The sequence below is a fragment of the Phyllostomus hastatus genome, unplaced genomic scaffold (genome assembly GCF_019186645.2).
Source record: "Phyllostomus hastatus isolate PE091 unplaced genomic scaffold, TTU_PhHast_1.1 phas_contig_196, whole genome shotgun sequence".
NCBI lineage: Eukaryota > Metazoa > Chordata > Mammalia > Chiroptera > Phyllostomidae > Phyllostomus > Phyllostomus hastatus.
In genome coordinates this window covers 27,547,725-27,556,504 of record NW_025333709.1, presented here as the reverse complement: position 1 = coordinate 27,556,504, position 8,780 = coordinate 27,547,725, and positions in this window count along the sequence as shown.

The following is an 8,780-nucleotide window of genomic DNA, read 5'->3' as shown; positions in this document are numbered from 1 at the left end:
GAGAATCTGCACAGCCACCTCCCCAGAGTCTAGGAGGGTCGACAGACCTGCTTCTGCCCCAAGTATAGCATGTGGGAGGCCACTTCTCCGATCCCATTCCTTCCTTTTCATTGCTACTTTGTAGTCTGAAGAACACATTTTCTTTGTCAAGGGTAATTTTCTCATGCTTAATCTGCTACAAGTTTCTCACTCACAAAAATGAAGGAAAATGAAATTTAAGGAATGCTCTCCAAGTAAAAGCACAGTTCCCCCAGCAGTGACCTGAGACAGAGCCCCACTTCCTATGGAAGATTTTCTATTAAAAAAATAAAATTCTAAAACTTTATATCACTCTTTTCATGTTTTACTTTTTCAGTTTTCTGGTAAATCTTATAAGTTATATAAATGAAAATAAATACTAAGTTTTATGTGGAGGTATAGTTCAGTTTAATTTTTTTATATTTTTTACTGTCTATTACTGCTCTACACTCAAGAGTCAGCCAGAGTAACCTGCTATTCCATAAAGCACAAGTGCGAAAAAACAAAACCCACAGTAAGAAAAAGCAGCTCTATTGGACACAACCTGTCCTAATTCAGGTTCAACTGTGCCCTCTTGTGTGTAAGTGTAGTATAGCAGCTTCCGTTTTTATGCTAAAACAAATTGAACACTGAATGAGTGCCCAGGATGTGCCAGGTTCTATGCTAGGTGCTGAGGATACAGCTGTAGAGAAGACCTTAAAAGTCCCCATATTTGTGGAGATTATTTAGATTTTACTTTAATTATTATTTATAGAAATTTAAAATCCATTTCAAAAACCTCTCTTTGAGGCTAAGAATACCTAAATGTATGGAATGCAGCAAAAACTTCCTCCAAGAAGGGAGTTTATAGTGATAAATACCAACATCAGCAAAGAAAAACAGGCTTCCAGTCAAAAGGCCGGCATGGGTAAATGTGGCACTCAGAAACTCCCACAACCACATCAAAATTACAACTGAACTACAGAACCACAGCATCCAGACTGGTGGGAGCCGTGGAGAGGCAGAAGGGCTGGCCCACACCCATGTGTGCTGGTAAAAATCTGGAGGGATGTTTAGGTTTGGAGGTCCCCTCCAAGGAGCCAGAGGTCTCTGCCCCACATGGGGCCCCCCAGCCCAGGCTTTCAGTGCCGTGAAGAGAAGGCCTCACAACTTCTGGCTGTAAAACCAGTGGTGATTGTGGCCATGTAAGATGAGGACTCCTGGAGTCCCAGGGATTCCTCTTAAAGGGCTATCACAGGAACTTACTCAGACTCATTTGCCCTGAGCTCCAGTGTTGAGGCAGCAGCCCAAAAAGCACTAAAGATATAAGGGGAGGAACTGAACTGTTTGAAATCAGGCAAAACCTTGAGCAGCAGCTTTCTCCCACACAAAATGCTGGCAAGGCTGTTGTTCCTTTCCTATGCCAGCTGGACAGTGCCATATCTGAGTCTCCAACAACATAGCTGACACAGTTAGCCCTTCCCCAACCCAATTTTTGGGCCCACCCAATCTCTTTCTGATGGCCTTTCCATACAAATGCTCTGTCTTGGTTCATGATGCCAACCTTCCTCAAATCTCTTAAAGAAGCAGCATCTGGTCTTGACATGCACCATACCTCTTGCTAAGTGGTTCCAGGTCTGGTCTTGGTTTTCACCTTAGCCTCTCCTGGGCCCTTCTGATCCCAGTACAAGTAGCAACCATCTACAGATCACTTTGTAGCTCATGCCATCTGGCCCCAGACAGGGCATAAGTGGTGGTTGACCTTGGCCTGCACCTCTCAAGAGGCCTCAGAACCAGCACACCTGGTAGACAGCTTCAGACCACCCAAAGCACCAACCAACCACCACCAAACCAACACCCAACCACCTCCAAGAGTGACAAACTCAAAGGATGGATTTAACAGGTCCCTGAGCCACCCTGAAGTCAGCTCTGCTCCATGTATGGTGTCAGTCCCTGCACAGCAGATCCCCTATGGTGGTTGGGACAAATCCTCACAGTGGATCAATCTGGAACTAAATTTCTCCCATTGACATGCCAACAGCAATCCAGCGTCAACTATAGCAGGGCCCTAAGGACACCTACCACATTAGGCTACCCTACCAAGATAAGGAAACCTAGCAGCTCTACCAAAAACACAGAAACAAAAAGGGAAGGCAACCAAAGTGAGGAAACAAAGAAACATGCCCCAAATGAAAGAGAAGAATAAAACTCCAGAAAAAGAACTAAACAAAATAAAGACAAGCAAGCTACTAGTTGCAGAGTTTGAAGTAGTGATTGTAAGGATGCTCTTAGGGGAAGAGTATGAACTTAGGGAAAGAGTAGAGGAACTTAGCGAGAACTTCAACAAACAAATAGGAAACATAAAAATGGGGATAGAAAATATAGAAAAGAACCTGTCAGAAATAAAGAATGCACTAACTAAAATAAAGAATAATTTATAGGGAATCAACAACATTAGAGGAGATGAAGCAGAGAATCAAATAAGCAATTTGGAAGGTAAGGAAGCAAAACACACAATCAGAACAGCAAAATGAAAAAATAATCCAAAAATATGAGGACAGTGTAAAGAGCCTCCAAGACAATTTCAAGTATGCCAACACTCACATCATGGGGGTGCTGTGAGGAAAAGAGGGAGAGCAAGAACTTGAAAATCTGTGTAAAAAATAATGATAGAACATCCCTAACTTGGTGAAGGAAATACACATACAAGTCCGGGAAGTTCAGAGTCCCAAACAAGATTACCCCAAAGAGGCCCACACAAAGACACATCATAATTAAAATGCCAAAGATTAAAGATGAAGAGAGAATCTTAAAAGCAGCAAGAGAAAAGAAGTTAGTCACCTATAAGGAAGCTGATTTCCTCCTTACACTGCCAGCTCATTTCCCAAGAGAAATTTTGAAGGACAGAAGATATTGACATAAAATATTAATAATAATGAAAAGTAAGGACCTACAACCAAGATTACTCTGCCCAGCAAAGCTATCAAGATGAATAATAAAATGGCAATAGATACATATCTTTCAGCAATCACTTTAAATGCAAATAGATTAAATACTCCAATCAAAAGATATGTAGTAGCTGAATGGATAACAAAACAAGACCCTTATTATTCAGTCTACAAGAGGCTCACATCAGATCAAAAGACACACACAGACTGAAAGTAAAGGGATGAAAAAGATACTTCATGAAAACAAAAACAAACAAACAAACAAAGATATGGTAGCAAAATGTACATAAAACAAAATAAACTTTAAAACAAATTCTATAATAAGAGACAAAGAATGACCCAGAAATTACACTTCTGGGTATTTATCTGAATAAACCCAGAACACTAAATCAAAAAGACATATGCATCCATATGGTTATTGCAGCTTTTTTTTTTTTACAATAACCAAGATTTGGAAGCAATCTTAGTGTCCATCAATAGATGAATGGATAAAAAAGAAATGGTGTGTATATACATATAATATATATATTATATATAATACACCAATTATATATATATAATTCTATTATATATAATAGATTCTATTACATAGAATTATATATAATAGAATTATATTATATATTATATATGTAACAGAATATGATTCAGCCATAAAAAAGAATGAGATCTCACTGTCTGAAACAATATGATTGGACCCAGAGGGTACTGTGTTGAGTGAAATAAGTCAGACAGAGAAAGACAAATGCCAGATGATTTATGTTATATGTGGAATCTAAAAAATAAACAAATGAATGAATAAGCGAAAGAGGAACAGACTCATACACAGAACATTTTGACAGCTACCAGATGGGAGAGGTTGGGAGAATGGATAAAAAGGTGAAGGGATTAAGAAGCACAAACTGGTAATTACAGAAAAATCATGGAGATAAAAAATATAGCATGGGGAATATAGTCAATAATATGGCAATAACAATACATGGTAACAGATGCTCACTAGCTTTATTGATGTTATTGCTTCCTAAGTTATATAAATGTCTAATAATGAGGTTGTACACTTGAAACTAATATAATATTGTACAACAACTATAATTTGAAAAGTTAAAACATTTTTTTAAAGTTTATGCCATTATTATCAAAATGTACTTTTTTAAAGATTTTATTTATTTATTTTTAGAGAGGGAAGGGAGGGAGAAAGAGAGAGAGAGAGAGAGACATCAATATGTGGTTGCTGGGGGCCATGGCCTGCAACACAGGCATGTGCCCTGACTGGTAATCAAACTTGCGATGCTTTGGTTCGCAGCCCGCACTCAATCCACTGAGCTATGCCAGCCAGGGCTAAAAGTTAAAACATTTTTAAAAAAGAGATCAAATAGTACTCAAGGAACTAGCACAAGAAAACTAAACCAATCCCCAGATGAAAGAAAATAATAAAGACTAGAGCATAAATTAAAAAACAAAGAATAAAAAAACTACTCAAAAAACCTCAACAAAATACTAGCAAACTAAATTCAACACCCCATTAAAAAAATTATACACCAGGACCAAGTGGGATCTATCCCTGAGATACAAGCATAGTGCTACATATGCCAATGAATTAATGCAATATATCACATTAATAGAACAAACTATAAAAATCACATGGTTATCTCAACAGATATAGAAATAGCATTTAAGAACCTTTCATGATAAAAACTCTCAATAAATTAGATATAGAATGAATTTACCTCAATATAATAAGCACAATATGTGATACACTCAAAGACAACACCATAGTCCATGGTGAAAAACTGAAAGGTTCTAAGATAAAAAATAAGACAAGGATGCCTATTCTCACCACTTCTATTGACAACACAATACTGGAAGTCTTAGCAAGATCAATTAGGTAGAAAGTGAAATAAAAGACATTCAAATTATAAAGAAAGAAGGAAATTATCTCTGTTTGCAGAAAACTTTAAAGACTCCACAAACTGTTAGAACTAATAAATAAATTCAGTAAAGTTGCAGGATATACAATCAACTTCAAAAAATTAATTTCACTTTTCTACACTAGTAAAAATATATACAAATACAGAAATAAATAAAACAATCTTATTCACAATGGTATCAAAAGAATAAATTACTTCAGAATAGATTTAACCAAGCAAGTAAATTACTTATACATTGGAAACTACAAAACACTGATGAAAGAAATGAAAGAAGACAAATAAATAGGAAGACATCTTATGTTAATGGACTGGAAGACCTACTATTATTCAAAAGTCTGTACTAACCAAAGCAATCTACAGATTCAATGCTAACATCATCAAAATCTCAATGGCATTTTTTTATAAAAAATAGAAAAAAAAACTATCTTAAAATTCATATAAAACCACCAAAGGCCCTACAAAGCCAAAAAAATCTTGAGAAAGAACACAAAACTGGAAGCATCACACTTCTCAATTTTGAAATATAATACAAGACTACAGGGTAACCGGCTTGAAGATAGACATAAAGGGTAATGGAACAGAATTGAGAGTCCAGAAATATGTCCATGCATACACTGTCCACTGAGCTTTGACACGGTCACCAAGAATGCACAGTGGAGAAAGGCCAGTCTCTTGAAAAAATCATGTTGGGAAAGTTGGATAGCCACATGCAAAATAATAAAATTGAACACAAAAATAAACTCAATGTATACTTAAATATGAAACCTGAAATTCTAAAACTCCTAGAAGAAAAAAAAGAAGATCCTTGACATTGGTTTGGCAATGATCCCTTGGATATGACCCCAAAAGAACAGTCAGCTAAGAAAAATAAACAAGCAGGACAACATCAAACCCAAAATCTCCTGTGCACCAAAGAGAATAACCAACAGAATGAAAAGGGCAACGTACAGAATGGGAGAAAATGTTTGCACACTATATATCTGATTAGATGCTAGTATCCCAAATATATGAGCAACTCCTACAACTCGACAGGAAATTAACAAATAACTCATTTAAATAATGGTTAAATGACTTGAATAGACACTTCTTCAAAGAAGACATAGAAATGGCCACCATGACGAGGCGCTCGATGTCACAAATCGTGAGGGAAGTGCATATCAAAGCTGCAGTGAGATACCGCCTTGCGCCAGTTAGGGTGGCAACTATTTTAAAAAAAGCATAACAAATATTAGTCAGGACATGAAGAAATGGGAACCCTTGGACACTGTTGGTATGCCTTTCAAATAGTGTAACCACTATAGAAAACAGTATAAAGATTTCTCTAAAAATTAAAACAGAATTAACATAGATCCAGCAATCTCATTTTTAGGTATCTACCCAAAAGAAGTATTCAAATCAGGATCTCAAAGACATAAACACACTCTCATATTCATAATATCCCAAACAGGAACACAGTCTAAATGCCCATCAGCAGATGAGTGGGTAAGAAATATGATATATACATACAATGGAATATCATGGATCCATAAAATAAAGGGCATTCTGCTGCATGTGATAAGATGGATGAACCTGGAGCACATTATGCTAAGTAAGATAAGCCAGTCACAGAAGGACAACCTGCATGATTCTACTTATATGAGGTATCTAACACGGCCAAATTCATAGAAGTAGAAGATAGATTGCTGGTTGCTGGAGGCTGGGGGCAGGGGAAAAAAGATATTTGTTGTTCCATGTTTATAAAGTTTCAGTTATGCAAGAAGAATAGGATCTAGAGATCTGCTGTATAACCTAGCACCTATTAGGTCTACAATACTGTATGATGCAGTTAAACATTTTGTTGAGACAGTAGTTCTGTTAACTGAACTGATGGCACCCAAGAGAGAGTGGGAGCGTAAGGAAACTTTGCAGGCAATGGGAATGTTTATTTCCGTGACTGTGGTGAGAGCTTCATGGGTGTATGCAAGTGCCCAAACTTGTCAAATTGTAGACATCAAATATATGCAGATTTATGTATCAGTCATACCTCAGTAAATGTTTTTAAAACATAACTTTAAACATATATATAATAAATAAGTTAAAACAAAAGAATGAAAAAATATATTTCATTTGAACTCTAATCAAAATAAAGATGGAGTGATGATAATAATATGAGATAAAGAAGATTTCAGATAAAAAATATTACTGTGGATAAAGAAGAAACCTTCATAATGATAAAGTGATTAATTCCTCAAGAACATACAACAAACCTAAATTTTAATGTACCTTGTCGTGGCCACCGACTGGCAGTGACCGCAGAATGCTGCGGATGGCTCATTGAAACATGAGAAAAACATACACAGAGACAACCAGGTCCTGTGGGGAAGTAGGGACGGAACGGCCACTCTCTCTAGTGGGGAGCACCATGGCCACACTCCCTAGGGGAGAGTGCCCCTAAGGGGGAGCGCCCTGTTCTCCAGCCCTAGCAGGCTTTTTATTGGGTTTGTCTGCATAAGAATTCAGGTAAAGCTTATTAAACATTGCCAGGAAGTAAGGATCAAACAATAGATAACAAGGAACTCTGAGGGCCTATTCTGAGTCAGGGTCAAAGAGCTATAAAAAACTTTGAGGAACAAACTTACTTCTTCCCTGGATCCTTATCATTCAACTAAGAGTATTCTAAACAAAGCAGGTTTCACAGGATTTTACATATTCTTTCTTAGGCCTGATTACCCCGGGAACCCGTCCTTTCCAGCACAGGGCTCCAGGACCCTCTGTCATTGTTTCAGGCTTAGGTGGAGCAAGGGAACTAAGGCAACCAAGAGATTAGGAGATTTCTCACAGACAATGAGGACTCAGGCTTTGTCAAAGCTGAGGGTTGAGGGTCCATCACCCCCTTTTGCTGTAGCCCCCAAAGTCCTTCCTTGGGGGCCTCCCACATGATCGTGCCTGTCTTAGATCGTTCTCCCCTTGGGGAAACTTACCCGTCATTGGCTAACCAACCGACCAAGCATTGGGGGCCAGCTATAGATGAAGTAAAAGGAGCAAAAGCGGTGCTCCTGCCAGGAAGATAAGCCTGTCTCCTTGGTGGCTTATAGTTCCAAGGTTGTTCCCTCAGCCTTAGCCTTGGAGGGGATTACAGCTTCTGACACCCGGCAGCTGCAGTTCCGGACAGTACCTGATAACAGAGCATCAGAACACACAAACCAAACACTGATAAAATGAAACCAAAGGTAGACAAATTCACAATTACTGTAATTTCAATACTACTCTCTCATTAATTGATTAAGTAGATATAACATCAGTACAGATATAGGAGACTTGAACACTATCAATCAACTTAATTAATATTTATAAAACAATCTACCCCAAAACAGCAGAATTCACATTTGTTTTCAGGTGCACGGGAATATATACCATATTCTGGGCCACAAACAAGACCTGATTCATTTTAGAAGAATTACATCATACAAAGAATGTCATCTGACCACAAATGAAGTAAAATAGAAATCAAAAACAGGATGATAGCTGAAAAATACCCAAATATCTGGGAACACATATCTAAATAACCTATACATCAAGAAGAAATCAAAAAAGAAATTAAAATTCTTTGCTAAATGAAAATGAAAAGATGAGCTATCAAAACTTGTGAGATATCAATTGAAATCAATGAAATAGAAAACAAATAACAATGAAAAACTGAATTAATCCAAAATTTAGTTCTTTGAGAAGATTAATAAACATCTGAACACAGTGATTAGGAAGAAAAAAATGAAAGTGCAATTTATCAACATCAGAAATGAGGGAGGGGAAATTCACTATGGGTTGCACAGCTAATAAAGGAATACGATAAACAATGTTATGCCAATAATTTTGGCAAGAGAAATTCCAAAATTCCTTGTAAAACACACCACCAAATCTCACTCAAAAAAGG